Below are 19,404 nucleotides of genomic sequence, written 5' to 3' on the forward strand. Positions count from 1 at the left end.
ATAGTGTCATACTAGTTGTTACGAGTATACTACTATCTCTTTATCAACCAGTGTACAGTGCGGTAGTTCACGGCTGTGGCTACCTCTGTGTCGGCAGTCGGCAGGCAGTCCGTCCATCCATAATTGTATTATTATTATAATATATACCACCTAACCGTGGTTTTTTTTTCATTCTTTATACCGTCGTCATAGTGTCATACTAGTTGTTACGAGTATACTACTATCTCTTTATCAACCAGTGTACAGTGCGGTAGTTCACGGCTGTGGCTACCTCTGTGTCGGCAGTCGGCAGGCAGTCCGTCCATCCATAATTGTATTATTATTATAATATATACCACCTAACCGTGGTTTTTTTATACCACCTAACCGTGGCAGTCCGTCCATAATTGTATACTAGTATCCAATCCATCCATCTCCATTGTTTACCTGAGGTGCCTTTTAGTTCTGCCTATAAAATATGGAGAACAAAAAAGTTGAGGTTCCAAAATTAGGGAAAGATCAAGATCCACTTCCACCTCGTGCTGAAGCTGCTGCCACTAGTCATGGCCGAGACGATGAAATGCCAGCAACGTCGTCTGCCAAGGCCGATGCCCAATGTCATAGTACAGAGCATGTCAAATCCAAAACACCAAATATCAGAAAAAAAAGGACTCCAAAACCTAAAATAAAATTGTCGGAGGAGAAGCGTAAACTTGCCAATATGCCATTTACCACACGGAGTGGCAAGGAACGGCTGAGGCCCTGGCCTATGTTCATGGCTAGTGGTTCAGCTTCACATGAGGATGGAAGCACTCAGCCTCTCGCTAGAAAACTGAAAAGACTCAAGCTGGCAAAAGCACCGCAAAGAACTGTGCGTTCTTTGAAATCCCAAATCCACAAGGAGAGTCCAATTGTGTCGTTTGCGATGCCTGACCTTCCCAACACTGGACGTGAAGAGCATGCGCCTTCCACTATTTGCATGCCCCCTGCAAGTGCTGGAAGGAGCACCCGCAGTCCAGTTCCTGATAGTCAGATTGAAGATGTCAGTGTTGAAGTACACCAGGATGAGGAGGATATGGGTGTTGCTGGCGCTGGGGAGGAAATTGACCAAGAGGATTCTGATGGTGAGGTGGTTTGTTTAAGTCAGGCACCCGGGGAGACACCTGTTGTCCGTGGGAGGAATATGGCCGTTGACATGCCAGGTGAAAATACCAAAAAAATCAGCTCTTCGGTGTGGAGGTATTTCACCAGAAATGCGGACAACAGGTGTCAAGCCGTGTGTTCCCTTTGTCAAGCTGTAATAAGTAGGGGTAAGGACGTTAACCACCTCGGAACATCCTCCCTTATACGTCACCTGCAGCGCATTCATAATAAGTCAGTGACAAGTTCAAAAACTTTGGGTGACAGCGGAAGCAGTCCACTGACCAGTAAATCCCTTCCTCTTGTAACCAAGCTCACGCAAACCACCCCACCAACTCCCTCAGTGTCAATTTCCTCCTTCCCCAGGAATGCCAATAGTCCTGCAGGCCATGTCACTGGCAAGTCTGACGAGTCCTCTCCTGCCTGGGATTCCTCCGATGCATCCTTGCGTGTAACGCCTACTGCTGCTGGCGCTGCTGTTGTTGCCGCTGGGAGTCGATGGTCATCCCAGAGGGGAAGTCGTAAGCCCACTTGTACTACTTCCAGTAAGCAATTGACTGTTCAACAGTCCTTTGCGAGGAAGATGAAATATCACAGCAGTCATCCTACTGCAAAGCAGATAACTGAGTCCTTGACAACTATGTTGGTGTTAGACGTGCGTCCGGTATCCGCCGTTAGTTCACAGGGAACTAGACAATTTATTGAGGCAGTGTGCCCCCGTTACCAAATACCATCTAGGTTCCACTTCTCTAGGCAGGCGATACCGAGAATGTACACGGACGTCAGAAAAAGACTCACCAGTGTCCTAAAAAATGCAGTTGTACCCAATGTCCACTTAACCACGGACATGTGGACAAGTGGAGCAGGGCAGGGTCAGGACTATATGACTGTGACAGCCCACTGGGTAGATGTATGGACTCCCGCCGCAAGAACAGCAGCGGCGGCACCAGTAGCAGCATCTCGCAAACGCCAACTCTTTCCTAGGCAGGCTACGCTTTGTATCACCGCTTTCCAGAATACGCACACAGCTGAAAACCTCTTACGGCAACTGAGGAAGATCATCGCGGAATGGCTTACCCCAATTGGACTCTCCTGTGGATTTGTGGCATCGGACAACGCCAGCAATATTGTGTGTGCATTAAATATGGGCAAATTCCAGCACGTCCCATGTTTTGCACATACCTTGAATTTGGTGGTGCAGAATTTTTTAAAAAACGACAGGGGCGTGCAAGAGATGCTGTCGGTGGCCAGAAAAATTGCGGGACACTTTCGGCGTACAGGCACCACGTACAGAAGACTGGAGCACCACCAAAAACTACTGAACCTGCCCTGCCATCATCTGAAGCAAGAAGTGGTAACGAGGTGGAATTCAACCCTCTATATGCTTCAGAGGTTGGAGGAGCAGCAAAAGGCCATTCAAGCCTATACAATTGAGCACGATATAGGAGATGGAATGCACCTGTCTCAAGTGCAGTGGAGAATGATTTCAACGTTGTGCAAGGTTCTGATGCCCTTTGAACTTGCCACACGTGAAGTCAGTTCAGACACTGCCAGCCTGAGTCAGGTCATTCCCCTCATCAGGCTTTTGCAGAAGAAGCTGGAGGCATTGAAGAAGGAGCTAACACGGAGCGATTCCGCTAGGCATGTGGGACTTGTGGATGCAGCCCTTAATTCGCTTAACAAGGATTCACGGGTGGTCAATCTGTTGAAATCAGAGCACTACATTTTGGCCACCGTGCTCGATCCTAGATTTAAAGCCTACCTTGGATCTCTCTTTCCGGCAGACACAGGTCTGCTGGGGTTGAAAGACCTGCTGGTGACAAAATTGTCAAGTCAAGCGGAACGCGACCTGTCAACATCTCCTCCTTCACATTCTCCCGCAACTGGGGGTGCGAGGAAAAGGCTCAGAATTCCGAGCCCACCCGCTGGCGGTGATGCAGGGCAGTCTGGAGCGACTGCTGATGCTGACATCTGGTCCGGACTGAAGGACCTGACAACGATTACGGACATGTCGTCTACTGTCACTGCATATGATTCTCTCAACATTGATAGAATGGTGGAGGATTATATGAGTGACCGCATCCAAGTAGGCACGTCACACAGTCCGTACTTATACTGGCAGGAAAAAGAGGCAATTTGGAGGCCCTTGCACAAACTGGCTTTATTCTACCTAAGTTGCCCTCCCACAAGTGTGTACTCCGAAAGAGTGTTTAGTGCCGCCGCTCACCTTGTCAGCAATCGGCGTACGAGGTTACATCCAGAAAATGTGGAGAAGATGATGTTCATTAAAATGAATTATAATCAATTCCTCCGCGGAGACATTGACCAGCAGCAATTGCCTCCACAAAGTACACAGGGAGCTGAGATGGTGGATTCCAGTGGGGACGAATTGATAATCTGTGAGGAGGGGGATGTACACGGTGATATATCGGAGGGTGAAGATGAGGTGGACATCTTGCCTCTGTAGAGCCAGTTTGTGCAAGGAGAGATTAATTGCTTCTTTTTTGGGGGGGGTCCAAACCAACCCGTCATATCAGTCACAGTCGTGTGGCAGACCCTGTCACTGAAATGATGGGTTGGTTAAAGTGTGCATGTCCTGTTTTGTTTATACAACATAAGGGTGGGTGGGAGGGCCCAAGGATAATTCCATCTTGCACCTCTTTTTTCTTTTCTTTTTCTTTGCATCATGTGCTGATTGGGGAGGGTTTTTTGGAAGGGACATCCTGCGTGACACTGCAGTGCCACTCCTAGATGGGCCCGGTGTTTGTGTCGGCCACTAGGGTCGCTAATCTTACTCACACAGCTACCTCATTGCGCCTCTTTTTTTCTTTGCGTCATGTGCTGTTTGGGGAGGGTTTTTTGGAAGGGACATCCTGCGTGACACTGCAGTGCCACTCCTAGATGTGCCCGGTGTTTGTGTCGGCCACTAGGGTCGCTAATCTTACTCACACAGTCAGCTACCTCATTGCGCCTCTTTTTTTCTTTGCGTCATGTGCTGTTTGGGGAGGGTTTTTTGGAAGGGCCATCCTGCGTGACACTGCAGTGCCACTCCTAGATGGGCCCGGTGTTTGTGTCGGCCACTAGGGTCGCTAATCTTACTCACACAGCTACCTCATTGCGCCTCTTTTTTTCTTTGCGTCATGTGCTGTTTGGGGAGGGTTTTTTGGAAGGGACATCCTGCGTGACACTGCAGTGCCACTCCTAGATGGGCCCGGTGTTTGTGTCGGCCACTAGGGTCGCTTATCTTTCTCACACAGCTACCTCATTGCGCCTCTTTTTTTCTTTGCGTCATGTGCTGTTTGGGGAGGGTTTTTTGGAAGGGACATCCTGCGTGACACTGCAGTGCCACTCCTAGATGGGCCCGGTGTTTGTGTCGGCCACTAGGGTCGCTTATCTTTCTCACACAGTCAGCTACCTCATTGCGCCTCTTTTTTTCTTTGCGTCATGTGCTGTTTGGGGAGGGTTTTTTGGAAGGGACATCCTGCGTGACACTGCAGTGCCACTCCTAGATGGGCCCGGTGTTTGTGTCGGCCACTAGGGTCGCTTATCTTTCTCACACAGTCAGCTACCTCATTGCGCCTCTTTTTTTCTTTGCATCATGTGCTGTTTGGGGAGGGTTTTTTGGAAGGGACATCCTGCGTGACACTGCAGTGCCACTCCTAGATGGGCCCGGTGTTTGTGTCGGCCACTAGGGTCGCTTATCTTTCTCACACAGTCAGCTACCTCATTGCGCCTCTTTTTTTCTTTGCGTCATGTGCTGTTTGGGGAGGGTTTTTTGGAAGGGACATCCTGCGTGACACTGCAGTGCCACTCCTAGATGGGCCCGGTGTTTGTGTCGGCCACTAGGGTCGCTAATCTTACTCACACAGCTACCTCATTGCGCCTCTTTTTTTCTTTGCGTCATGTGCTGTTTGGGGAGGGTTTTTTGGAAGGGACATCCTGCGTGACACTGCAGTGCCACTCCTAGATGGGCCCGGTGTTTGTGTCGGCCACTAGGGTCGCTTATCTTACTCACACAGCGACCTCGGTGCAAATTTTAGGACTAAAAATAATATTGTGAGGTGTGATGTGTTCAGAATAGGCTGAAAATGAGTGTAAATTATGTTTTTTGAGGTTAATAATACTTTGGGATCAAAATTACCCCCAAATTCTATGATTTAAGCTGTTTTTTAGGGTTTTTTGAAAAAAACACCCGAATCCAAAACACACCCGAATCCGACAAAAAAAATTCGGTGAGGTTTTGCCAAAACGCGGTCGAACCCAAAACACGGCCGCGGAACCGAACCCAAAACCAAAACACAAAACCCGAAAAATTTCCGGCGCTCATCTCTAAACATGACCCGCCGCACTGCTCTGTTTCTAGACTTCCCTCTTAATTTATGATTTCCATCACCTGTGTTGAACTAGTTACTGTATATGATAAGAAAGCTGTTTCTTCACAGGTGATGGCAATAATAAATTAAGAGGGAAGTCCAGAACCAGAGCATTTTGTACCTAGTGGGGCGGGTCATGTTGGAGGGTATGTGTATTTCCTGGAATGAACCTTTTTTTTTTTCACATTAATGTTTTTTTTCACAGGCCCTACACTGGAACAGGCCATGGAGGAGGAGGAGGATGATGATGATGATGCTGCTGCATTTAGTGGTAAGAATTATTACTGACATTGATCTGATGCCATCAGAGTAGCACTTTTCATCAGATTTTTCTGGCAAATGCGTAGAAATCGGATGAAAATTGTTTTTGTTTGAACTGGTGATATTGCCCATACAGTAGCAACCGATCACATCCCACATTAACATTTACAGTATCTAGTTACACTTACAGACGATAATACAGTACAGTAGGTAATATTTGATTGGTTGCTACTGTATGGACAACATCCTGTTCTAAAAAAAACACCCATCTTACTCAATTTCTCTCTCTCTCTCTCACCCCTTGTCACTGTCTCTCCATTCATCTCTCTAGATACTGTCAGTGATGAATTTCCCATTAGGCACGAGAGGCACGTACTGTACCTAGTGGCGGCATCTGTTTGGGGGCCTCAGTTGGATGCTTACAGTATGCTAATACTGTCATCCCAAAAATTACCACTACAGTAACTGCTAAATATTTTAAGTGTACTGTACAATATGCACATACAGTACTGTACAGTATACATAATTCAAAAGAAAAAAGAGTTGCTACCTTATTCTAGTCATAATCACCGGCATACGGGTCACTCACAAATTTTCTGATGGTCTCGGTGGGGTCCCTTGGAATCACCATGCCTGTCACAAGCATACCTTTTTTTACCCACCTGACACTGGGCCTGGACACTAGTGTACTATTACTATACTTTTTACTGTATACTGTATCTTATAATATTCTTCTCTTTTACCCACAGACGACGAGCCAGAATACATTTTTGGTAAATATACTGTACAGTAGCAATAGTTGGTACTGTAATTACAGTATTTTTTTTCTCCAACATTATTTTAAGTCAAACTGATATGACTAACTGTATTTTATCTTTTTACAGTCCGTCGCCAACCAGTGGAGGAGACACCTGGTAATAAAATATAAATACATAATGCACTGTACTGTATTCTAACTTACTGTAACATGTATAACACTGAGCTGATCATCTTCACACCCTCTGACATAACCTTACAGTACATACTGTACTTTCTCTCTTTTTTCACCCTCTTCACTCCACAAATGCATGCTGCCTTTCCTGACTACTGATATAATAGTGTGCAGAGCGTAGCGAGGCACCGTGCCCACCGCATGGCGAGCGAAGCAAGCATAACGAGAATAAGAGACACTATTGCATGATATGTTGTGAATAAAGTTGCAGTACTGTGTGGCGTCATTTCAGATTGGGGAATTACTGTGTGTCCATGCCCCTTCCCAGCAAGAACATGCACCGTTTTGGGATGCACACCGAATGTGCACACTGTTGCTATTTTAAACATACAGTACTGTAGGTTGGAGGAGCACCAAAATGAGGACTGCTATGGTTGAGGGGTGATGGTGCTGGGAAAGGGGTACAGGATCAGAGGCGGAAATAGCGTCTGTGCAAGGGGGCAGCATCCAAAAACTTGACTAGGGAATCATATTATTTATGGCTGGCTCTGAGTACAGTCCACTATTATTGATAGTACTCCCTACAACACCACCTACAGTACTGTAACCCTCTTTTTTCTGAAGCGGTCATGAAATGTCATGACTGCTAATACATACAGTAAATGTCTACAGTATTTGTACTGTGGTGTTTTATTCCTTTGACAATTTGTTTATGACCTATTGAAGCTAAACTCTTGTACAGTACTTTATATTTTGAATACCAGCAATACAGTATAATACTGTACCTACAGTATACAGTAATAATTGTATAGTATTTGAATGTGACTAAATGTTTTTTTTTCTCCAATATAGTGCCAATGATTTATGGGGGCCCCAGACAGGGGCAAGATAGGTGGGCTGGCCCAGAAGCGGGCAGGCAGCAGCCCACTTATACAAGAGGTAAACTAAAGCAATGTTTAAATTACCTCGACAGCATACAGTAGTGTTTGATTTACTGTACTGACAATACAGTACTGTACATTGTAAATAACAAGATTGTCTAATATAGAGTAAAGTACTGTATTGCCATTACTACACTGTAAAGTATTCAGTATTTGTTTTGTAATACTGTCCTTTTTTTCCCACAGAACAGTTGCAGCGTGCCGTTCTGCTCCTGCGGGAGGTGGTCCACCTCTTAGTGGACAACTTTTTTAATTTGTTATTAAGATCATTTTAAATTTTTTTTTTTTTTTTTTAATAAATGTTTGTTATTGTACTCCATTGTATAGTATCTTTTTCTACTGTATAAGATAGGCATACTGTACACCATACAATTATCTGGCAGATAATCTGCAAGATCTGGCTGTTTGTAATGAAATTCTCTCGTAATTTAGCTGTGGTGTACCTCCTGAGTGTGCTGGCGTGCTTTCTGTCCAGTTTGGGGTGATTTGGAGCAAGTTTGGTCGGCCATCTGGCCGACATGTGCTGTCGACTGTTTGGCAAACATGTGTTTTCCCTCCAGCATGTGTGTGTCAGGCATTTTGTGTGTGTCAGGCATTTTGTGTGTGTCAGGCATTTTATGTGTGTCAGGCATTGCTGTGTGGTTCCACAAATGTTAGTGTGTCAAAGTGCTGACCACTGACACCACTATTTCACTTTGGACCGCATGCCTTTTGTGGAACCACACAGCCCAGCATGACTTATTGCTGGGCTGTGTGGTTCCACAAATGTTAGCGTGTCAAAGTGCTGACCACTGACACCACTATTTCACTTTGGACCGCATGCCTTTTGTGGAACCACACAGCCCAGCATGACTTATTGCTGGGCTGTGTGGTTCCACAAATGTTAGCGTGTCAAAGTGCTGACCACTGACACCACTATTTCACTTTGGACCGCATGCCTTTTGTGGAACCACACAGCCCAGCATGACTTAATGCTGGGCTGTGTGGTTCCACAAATGTTAGCGTGTCAAAGTGCTGACCACTGACACCACTATTTCACTTTGGACCGCATGCCTTTTGTGGAACCACACAGCCCAGCATGACTTATTGCTGGGCTGTGTGGTTCCACAAATGTTAGCGTGTCAAAGTGCTGACCACTGACACCACTATTTCACTTTGGACCGCATGCCTTTTGTGGAACCACACAGCCCAGCATGACTTATTGCTGGGCTGTGTGGTTCCACAAATTTTCTTGGAAAACAAATGAACATGAGTGTCTTTACTTTAATACTTTTTTTTTTTTTTTTCCACAGATATCTATATACACAAGAAAAGAATGTAACGAAGAACAAACTACTTTTTTGTTTTAATTAACTTTCAAACTTTATTTAAAAAAAACACCTTTTTTTTCTTCAATAAACTTTTAAAAATAGAAGTTTCCTGTGGTTTTTATTAAAATATGAAATGCAAGATGCCTAACCAAGTTGTTTTACATACAGTATACCACTCTTAATTGAATTCCCATCATACAGTAGTACTAATTTATACAGTACAGGAAGTTGGGAATACAAACATTGGAAACCACGTCATGTTTATTTTAAGAAACACTTTATTTACGGACAAAATCATTTGGAACATGTAACATCACACATACTGTACTGTATTGTAATAAAGCCAACATCACACATACTGTACGGTACTTTAATCAAAAGGTAACAGCACAAATACAGTAACAATATCAACTTTAACATTTTTATAATTTATTTTTTTGTGGTGGTGGTGCGGGGTAATGGTTTTTGTACTTTATTTTTAGGTTTTGCTTTTTTGAATTATTTTTCGTTTTTGTCTTTTGCTTTTTAACACTGTCGCATACGGACACCAGAATAGAGGACTGACAACAGCAGCCCCTGGATGGAAACGCAGCCCAAGGCCCCAGATGGACACAGCACAATGGACTCGGCTGCTACTGGATAGATACAGCAGCGCCCAAAAAATCAACAGGAATAAAAGGGGCAACTTGTAACAGGCCCTTACATTACCAGGAATGTGGTGAGCCAAGTTCATGCACTCCCCTTTGAGTAACCAAGCTGCTCCAAGTGGATTCAGCACAGTGCATGCAGCCCCAGAAAATGTACAGGTCATACAGGTACATTGACACAATTTTTTAGCTTCAGCTGTGTGAAGCTGATGTGCTGAAGCTAGGAGGTAGGTAATGATCTGGTTTCATCATAGTCGAGCTTCCAAGTCATTTTCCTCTTCGTTCTCAGCACAGAGTTTATGGTATCCCTTATCTTCCTCTTTTCTGGATCACCAATCCTCACGCGGCGTTCACACCTAGCCATGATGTCATGTACCAGATTTTTGGGCAGCGGAAGTTTGCCCTTGGAACCATCAAAGTTCACACGATTGGCCCACGTCAAGTATTTGTCGTACCGTACATGGTGCTGGAACAGAGAATATGCATATTTCTGAATATGTCCATTTGAAGCTCTGTACAGATGGTCGTCCAGGGAAGTTGAGATGACAGCCAGGGCAATATTGTTCAGAGAGCCTCCGAATGTATTGCGAAGTGGCCTGTGAGCAGGTGTGCTGGTCATCATTGGTGTTCCTGGCAACAGCACACTTGAATCCAGGCCTCTGCGGTCGTCCAGCCCTCTGCGGTCGTCCAGGCCTCCTCTGCGGTCCTCCAGGCCTCCTCTGCGGTCCTCCAGGCCTCCTCTGCGGTCCTCCAGGCCTCCTCTGCGGTCCTCCAGGCCTCCTCTGCGGTCGTCCAGGCCTCCTCTGCGGTCGTCCAGGCCTCCTCTGCGGTCCTCCAGGCCTCCTCTGCGGTCCTCCAGGCCTCCTCTGCGGTCCTCCAGGCCTCCTCTGCGGTCCTCCAGGCCTCCTCTGCAGTCCTCCAGGCCTCCTCTGCGGTCCTCCAGGTCTCTTCTGCGGTCCTCCAGGTCTCTTCTGCGGTCCTCCAGGCCTCCTCTGCGGTCGTCCAAGTCGCTGACTTCGTCCAGTCCGCTGCTGTGGTCCAGGCCTCCTCTGCGGTCCTCCAGGCCTCCTCTGCGGTCCTCCAGGCCTCCTCTGCGGTCCTCCAGGCCTCCTCTGCGGTCCTCCAGGCCTCCTCTGCGGTCGTCCAGGCCTCCTCTGCGGTCCTCCAGGCCTCCTCTGCGGTCCTCCAGGCCTCCTCTGCGGTCCTCCAGGCCTCCTCTGCGTTCGCCCAAGTCGCTGACTTCGTCCAGTCCGCTGCTGTGGTCCAGGCCTCTGCGGTCCTCCAGGTCTCTTCTGCGGTCCTCCAGGCCTCCTCTGCGGTCGTCCAAGTCGCTGACTTCGTCCAGTCCGCTGCTGTGGTCCAGGCCTCCTCTGCGGTCCTCCAGGCCTCCTCTGCGGTCCTCCAGGCCTCCTCTGCGGTCCTCCAGGCCTCCTCTGCGGTCGTCCAAGTCGCTGACTTCGTCCAGTCCGCTGCTGTGGTCCAGGCCTCCTCTGCGGTCCTCCAGGCCTCCTCTGCGGTCCTCCAGGCCTCCTCTGCGGTCCTCCAGGCCTCCTCTGCGGTCCTCCAGGCCTCCTCTGCGGTCCTCCAGGCCTCCTCTGCGGTCCTCCAGGCCTCCTCTGCGTTCGCCCAAGTCGCTGACTTCGTCCAGTCCGCTGCTGTGGTCCAGGCCTCTGCGGTCCTCCAGGTCTCTTCTGCGGTCCTCCAGGCCTCCTCTGCGGTCGTCCAAGTCGCTGACTTCGTCCAGTCCGCTGCTGCGGTCCCCCAGGCCTCCTCTACGGTCGTCCAGGCCTCCTCTGCGGTCCTCCAGGCCTCCTCTGCGGTCCTCCAGGCCTCCTCTGCGGTCCCCCAGGCCTCCTCTACGGTCGTCCAGGCCTCCTCTGCGGTCCTCCAGGCCTCCTCTGCGGTCCTCCAGGCCTCCTCTGCGGTCCTCCAGGCCTCCTCTGCGGTCGTCCAAGTCGCTGACTTCGTCCAGTCCGCTGCTGCGGTCCCCCAGGCCTCCTCTACGGTCGTCCAGGCCTCCTCTGCGGTCGTCCAGGCCTCCTCTGCGGTCGTCCAGGCCTCCTCTGCGGTCCTCCAGGCCTCCTCTGCGGTCCTCCAGGCCTCCTCTGTGGTCGTCCATGCCGCTGACTTCGTCCAGTCCGCTGCGGTCCTCCAGGCCTCCTCTGCGGTCCTCCAGGCCTCCTCTGCGGTCCTCCAGGCCTCGGTCGTCCAGGCCGCTGACTTGAACCGCTTGGTGGTGTGTTGCAATGATGGTGCGGCAAACTCCAACTTGCCATTCTTCCCTCGTTTGTTCAATGACTTTCTTCATGGCTTCTACCATCTGTTCCTTTATGCCTTCTTTAAGGCCAGCCACATCGGTCTGCAGCTGATTGACCTGTCCACCAACTTCTGACTCCATATTGGTCACCTTACTGAGTAGCTCCTTTAGTAAAACAGGACAGGTACACTGGCAGTCCTGCACTTTGGTGTTCACATCTGTGAAATGCAACCTTCTTCGTGGTGAATGTGTCATGTCTTCTTGTCCAGGGGTGGCTACATGGTCCAAAAAAGAAGCTTCCTGATGCAGCGTGTTTGTCACGTCCTCTAGCACCGGTATTTCCAGATTCATTGGCTGAACACTGTGATCTGCAGGAGATGGAACAATTACATCATTTGCCACACCACATATCAGCTCCAACGTATTATTCTTTGCCTTGGCATTTTTTCGTGGTTTCACCACATTTTCTTTCTGAGCCGCCTTGGCAGTTTTCTTCTTCTTTTGTGGGACTAATGCAGCAAGTTTCGGTGCCACTGATGGGTGGGTTTTGGCACTCCCGTAAAATCTGGTAGTCTGCATTCTTTGTCTTTTGTCTAAAAATGTAAAAACCACAATAAGAAAACATGTAAAGCACAGCATGCTAAAAATAGCAAACAACTGTACATTTTCAAATAAAGTGCACAACAGTAAAGTGCAAATACTGTACAGTATTTGCCTTTTTTCCCTGTGCCTCCCAACAAGAACCTCTGCAGGAGGGACAGAATGCTCTGTTACGGACTTCAGTTTAAATATACAGTATGATTACCATCACCTGTGCGAACAACTATACTGTACAGTAGTTACTGTATTTGATAAGATAGGTGTTTCACCACAAGTGATAGCAATCATTCAGTACTACTGCACATACCTGTAGTACACCGGGATAAGCAAGGTCTATGTACATTACGTTATACCGAGCTGGATCGCTTAGCAACCTGACAAAATGGCCACCGACCGTGAACTCCCAGCACGTGGCAGCGCTTGGATATGGAGTGAGATACAGTATGGTACAGTCCAGGGGCAATGCTGAAGGAGCGTCACAATCCCCTAGCTCAATTACTAGAGCCATCTTAACAGCAGTGTGGGCCCCTGGACACAGCAATGCACTGGGGCCCCTACCCACTCACCAGCGGAAGGGGTGGGGGGAGCTATCAGCGGCAGCTTTGATGCTCCGCGGGGGATAGGGGGGGTTCTATCTTTCGCTCAGTATGTACAGTAGGACCTGGAGAAATAATTTCTGCTAATTATTCCTTTACTGCACAGATGGGGCAGGAAGGAGAACACTAAACTGTAGAAGGGGGCATTGTGCTGAATGAAGGGGCCCTGGTACATGACTTCCAGGGTGGTAGGGGGTGTTTAATACACAGGGGAGGAGTGGATAATGGAGTGGGCTTAATATTAGTGTTATGGACTGCAATTAGTTTCCTGTATGAAACAGATACAGTACAGTAAATAACCCTCCTTGGAAGTGCATGGGCCCTGTGAGACTTACAGTAGTGTACAGCATAAGGGTCGACTGACATGATGTACAAGCATTACATACAGTACATGTCAGTACTGTATGTAAATTCTTCAATTATTGCCTAACAACAATGCTGCTTACTGTATATTAAATACTGTAGGCCTAGAAATGTGCATCTCAATATAGTAGTTAAAAACACAGGGGCCTATGTGGATAAGCGAGTTCTATGCACACTAAAAATGGCCACCGACCGTGAACCCCCAGCACGTGGCAGCGCTCGGATATGTAGTGAGATACAATATGGCATACATTTCACAGTTCAGGGGGCAATGCTGAAGGAGCGTCACAATCCCCTAGCTCAATTACATTGGGATAAGCGAGGTCTATGCACATTACGGTATACCGAGCTGGATCGCTTAGCAACCTGACAAAATGGCCGCCGACCGTGAACTCCCAGCACGTGGCAGCGCTCGGATATGGAGTGAGATACAATATGGCATACATTTCACAGTTCAGGGGGCAATGCTGAAGGAGCGTCACAATCCCCTAGCTCAATTACATTGGGATAAGCGAGGTCTATGCACATTACGGTATACCGAGCTGGATCGCTTAGCAACCTGACAAAATGGCCGCCGACCGTGAACTCCCAGCACGTGGCAGCGCTCGGATATGGAGTGAGATACAATATGGCATACATTTCACAGTTCAGGGGGCAATGCTGAAGGAGCGTCACAATCCCCTAGCTCAATTACATTGGGATAAGCGAGGTCTATGCACATTACGGTATACCGAGCTGGATCGCTTAGCAACCTGACAAAATGGCCGCCGACCGTGAACTCCCAGCACGTGGCAGCGCTCGGATATGTAGTGAGATACAATATGGCATACATTTCACAGTTCAGGGGGCAATGCTGAAGGAGCATCACAATCCCCTAGCTCAATTACATTGGGATAAGCGAGGTCTATGCACATTACGGTATACCGAGCTGGATCGCTTAGCAACCTGACAAAATGGCCGCCGACCGTGAACTCCCAGCACGTGGCAGCGCTCGGATATGGAGTGAGATACAATATGGCATACATTTCACAGTTCAGGGGGCAATGCTGAAGGAGCGTCACAATCCCCTAGCTCAATTACATTGGGATAAGCGAGGTCTATGCACATTACGGTATACCGAGCTGGATCGCTTAGCAACCTGACAAAATGGCCGCCGACCGTGAACTCCCAGCACGTGGCAGCGCTCGGATATGGAGTGAGAGATGGTATACATTTTAAAATACACCGGGATAAGTTGTATAGGCCATGGAGCAATGCACAGGGACATTCATCATTTACGTACAGTATATAAATAATTGTAAACCGTAAATGAAAGAATTACCGGTCAAATACTGTATGACGAAACTGTGTCAATGAGCTGGAACAGTATGGCCTGTGAAGAAGTTTTCGAAGGCAGAAACGGAGAGCAAATTATCAGGAGATTTCTGAAAGGTCGGAGAAGATCCACACAGCAAGTCTGCCTACGAGGAAACAGATTTGCAAAGTGGGTAGCGGGCGGTGACTGAGACGCTCTTTTATTCACATTCAAAAGTACAGTATGCTCTGTGATTGGTGTAAGGATGAATGCGCCTATATTGGCACCAATCACAGCGGTAAGAATTCCTTTTGTGTGAATGTGAATAAAAGAGCGTCTCAGTCACCGCCCCGCTACCCACTTTGCAAAGCTGTTTCCTCGTAAGCAGACTTGCTGTGTGGATCTTCTCCGACCTTTCAGAAATCTCCTGATAATTTGCTCTCCGTTTCTGCCTTCGAAAACTTCTTCACAGGCCATACTGTTCCAGCTCATTGACACAGTTTCGTCATACAGTATTTGACCGGTAATTCTTTCATTTACGGTTTACAATTATTTATATACTGTACGTAAATGATGAATGTCCCTGTGCATTGCTCCATGGCCTATACAACTTATCCCGGTGTATTTTAAAATGTATACCATCTCTCACTCCATATCCGAGCGCTGCCACGTGCTGGGAGTTCACGGTCGGCGGCCATTTTGTCAGGTTGCTAAGCGATCCAGCTCGGTATACCGTAATGTGCATAGACCTCGCTTATCCCAATGTAATTGAGCTAGGGGATTGTGACGCTCCTTCAGCATTGCCCCCTGAACTGTGAAATGTATGCCATATTGTATCTCACTACATATCCGAGCGCTGCCACGTGCTGGGAGTTCACGGTCGGCGGCCATTTTGTCAGGTTGCTAAGCGATCCAGCTCGGTATACCGTAATGTGCATACAGTAGACCTCGCTTATCCCAGTGTAATTGAGCTAGGGGATTGTGACGCTCCTTCAGCATTGCCCCCTGAACTGTGAAATGTATGCCATACTGTATCTCACTACATATCCGAGCGCTGCCACGTGCTGGGAGTTCACGGTCGGCGGCCATGTTGTCAGGTTGCTAAGCGATCCAGCTCGGTATACCGTAATGTGCATAGACCGCGCTTATCCCAATGTAATTGAGCTAGGGGATTGTGACGCTCCTTCAGCATTGCCCCCTGGAGTGTGAAATGTATGCCATACTGTATCTCACTACATATCCGAGCGCTGCCACGTGCTGGGAGTTCACGGTCGGCGGCCATGTTGTCAGGTTGCTAAGCGATCCAGCTCGGTATACCGTAATGTGCATAGACCGCGCTTATCCCAATGTAATTGAGCTAGGGGATTGTGACGCTCCTTCAGCATTGCCCCCTGGAGTGTGAAATGTATGCCATACTGTATCTCACTACATATCCGAGCGCTGCCACGTGCTGGGAGTTCACGGTCGGCGGCCATGTTGTCAGGTTGCTAAGCGATCCAGCTCGGTATACCGTAATGTGCATACAGTAGACCTCGCTTATCCCAGTGTAATTGAGCTAGGGGATTGTGACGCTCCTTCAGCATTGCCCCCTGGAGTGTGAAATGTATGCCATACTGTATCTCACTACATATCCGAGCGCTGCCACGTGCTGGGGGTTCACGGTCGGTGGCCATTTTTAGTGTGCATAGAACTCGCTTATCCACATAGGCCCCTGTGTTTTTAACTACTATATTGAGATGCACATTTCTAGGCCTACAGTATTTAATATACAGTAAGCAGCATTGTTGTTAGGCAATAATTGAAGAATTTACATACAGTACTGACATGTACTGTATGTAATGCTTGTACATCATGTCAGTCGACCCTTATGCTGTACACTACTGTAAGTCTCACAGGGCCCATGCACTTCCAAGGAGGGTTATTTACTGTACTGTATCTGTTTCATACAGGAAACTAATTGCAGTCCATAACACTGAAGTTGTATTTTCAGTACTGTACAGTATACAATACTTAAATTTGAACATCAGGTACTGGATAGTAAACATGTACTGTACAGTATTAACTTCTATCATAAAACTCTTATGCATTTTCAGATGTGTAAATTTTAGACTACAGTATTCACAAATGTTTTCTCTCCATACAGGAATTATAGTTGGACAACATGCCAGTAACTATCAACAAAACGATGAGCAAGATAATCGCCAACATGAAAAAAGAAAATAAAACCATCAAAGAGATCCATGCATGGCTCAAGGAAAGTGGCATTATAGTCACTTTAGAAACGGTGCGCTATCATGCATTCGAGAGAACAACGCCCAGATTTGTATTTCCTACAAAATGCACATGGTACGTACTGTACACTACTGTAATGTTTAAATGACTTGCTTTATACCATAAACTATTTTTTTGAAATAAAATAAAAACTTCATCAATTGTAACTGTGATTGTGCTGTTCATGAATTCATATTTTTCATACTGTATTGTACTGTAGGAGAGTGCAACAAATTGTGGAGGAACTAACTCGTGAGGATGATGAGCGTACTGCTCTGCAAATAAAACGAATTCTCCATTCCAAGTATGACCTGGACATATCGGCCACCAGCATCAGAAGGATGCGACGGAAAATGGGATGGACCTTTGGCGCAACAAGGTAAAATACTGAAAGCAGTATAAACCATACAGTAAATGCACTGTTAATAATCCCTTGATACGTGATATAATAATGCCATAAATCATTATACAGAGTGTGTACTTTATACTATATACAGTATGTGTGTGTGTATATACTGTATATATTCTATCCCAAAAGAGATACCTACTGTATAGGCACTCAGAGACAGCAATGAAGCATTGCCGGCTTATTGTGATGATTACATACTGTATACTGTGTGTGTGTGTTTGTGTGTATGTACAGTATGTATATATATATTACTCTGTATGTAACTTAATGTACTGTATGTACAGTTTAATGTATACAGTAGGTATATAATACAGTATACTGCACATACAGTCTACTGTATATACAGTAATCTGTAAATCTGTAATTTCATAACTGTATCTGATTTCATTATTTTTGGCTCTTCACAGGATATCTCCAATGATAAGAGATGTGAATAAAGAAAAGAGAGTGGAACAGGCACGGCGATGGATTGAGAGTGGTGAAACATTTGATGATGTCATTTTCACAGATGAATCGTCTGTTGCCCTTGAGCGGTTCTCCAGAATGTCATTCAGGAAACGTAACCATATCTCTTTAAAACCACGCCCAAAGCATCCATTGAAAGTCCATGTATGGGGAGGCATATCACGATTAGGAGCTGGTCCCCTATTATTTTTCGAAGGTACACTACTATACTTTATTCTGTGCCTGTGTTCTGTAAAAATACATGTTGTACTGTAGAGTACGTGTAACTGCACAATAAAAGGAGTTGCTTATTAATGAACAACATTTTTTGATTTCTGTAGGAATCATGGATAAGAAATTTTTCCAAGAAACAATAGTAGAGAAATGTATGGTGCCATTTGTGAATAAATATTACCCAACTCACCATAGGATATTCCAAGACAATGATCCTAAACACTCCGCCTCAGCCAAATTTATGGAAGAGAAAGGTATGAATTGGGAACGCACACCACCAGAGTGAGTATTCTTTCAACAGTGTACAAGTAAAATTTTGGATAGCACTCTAGTACTGTAAAAAAAAATTTTGTTTAATAAACAGTACAATATTGTATGTTTAATTTTCTCTATTTACTGTAATGTAATTAATTTTTTCTATACGCTTTTTTTTTATTTTTATATAGATCACCAGACATGAACCCAATCGAATTAGTGTGGGCTCAATTGAAGAGGTACGTTAGGAGTGTTGCAAAGCCAACAACAAAACAGCAACTGGTGGATGGGATAAAGAAATTTTGGCTAGAAGTACTCACACCTGAACATTGTAATAATTATATAAATCACCTGTATAAAGTATTACCTGTTGTAGTTGAAAGAAATGGTCAAGCCACAAATATGTAGTTCTGTATTTTCTGTTTAAAATTTTAAATTGGTGCATTATTAAAAAAAATGATAAAATTGCCTTTGTCTGATTATTGCATAAACTAATGTAGAATATTATACAGTAGTAATGTTATTGATGTGTACTGTATGAACAGTTATTTTCAGTTTTATAAGTCCTGAATAAGAGTACTGTACATTTTGATCAGTGCAGTACATGGAATCGGATGTTGTAATACTTTATTTTTACATTAATATTGATGTTTTTCCAATAAATATTCAATTTTACAGTATGGTACGGTACAGTACATGAGGGTACCTGTACAGTATGATACGTCATTATGGGGGAGAAATACTGTATCCACTAAATGTACAGTAAAATGTTTTTTTCTTATTACAAACACACAAATGCATCTCAGATGGAAATATGCTATACACAGCAGACAGCTTATGGTGACAGAACTTCCCTACTGTATCCCCACCCATAGTCGTGGTATATTTTAGATTGCCTAATGAGACACTCCTGCAGCATTGCCAATGATTCATGTAAAACCTGTGTGCAAACAGTATCTGTATTGAATGCAAAGTACAGTAAGAGTACAGTATACAGTATTATCAGAGCCAAACCTGACCAACATGATGCCCTAGGCTAGATTTTGGCTGATGCCCTCTTGCACAGATGCTACGTAGTTCCGCCTCTAACCCTGCACCC

Source organism: Pseudophryne corroboree, chromosome 8 (assembly GCF_028390025.1).
Source record: "Pseudophryne corroboree isolate aPseCor3 chromosome 8, aPseCor3.hap2, whole genome shotgun sequence".
Taxonomy (NCBI): domain Eukaryota; kingdom Metazoa; phylum Chordata; class Amphibia; order Anura; family Myobatrachidae; genus Pseudophryne; species Pseudophryne corroboree.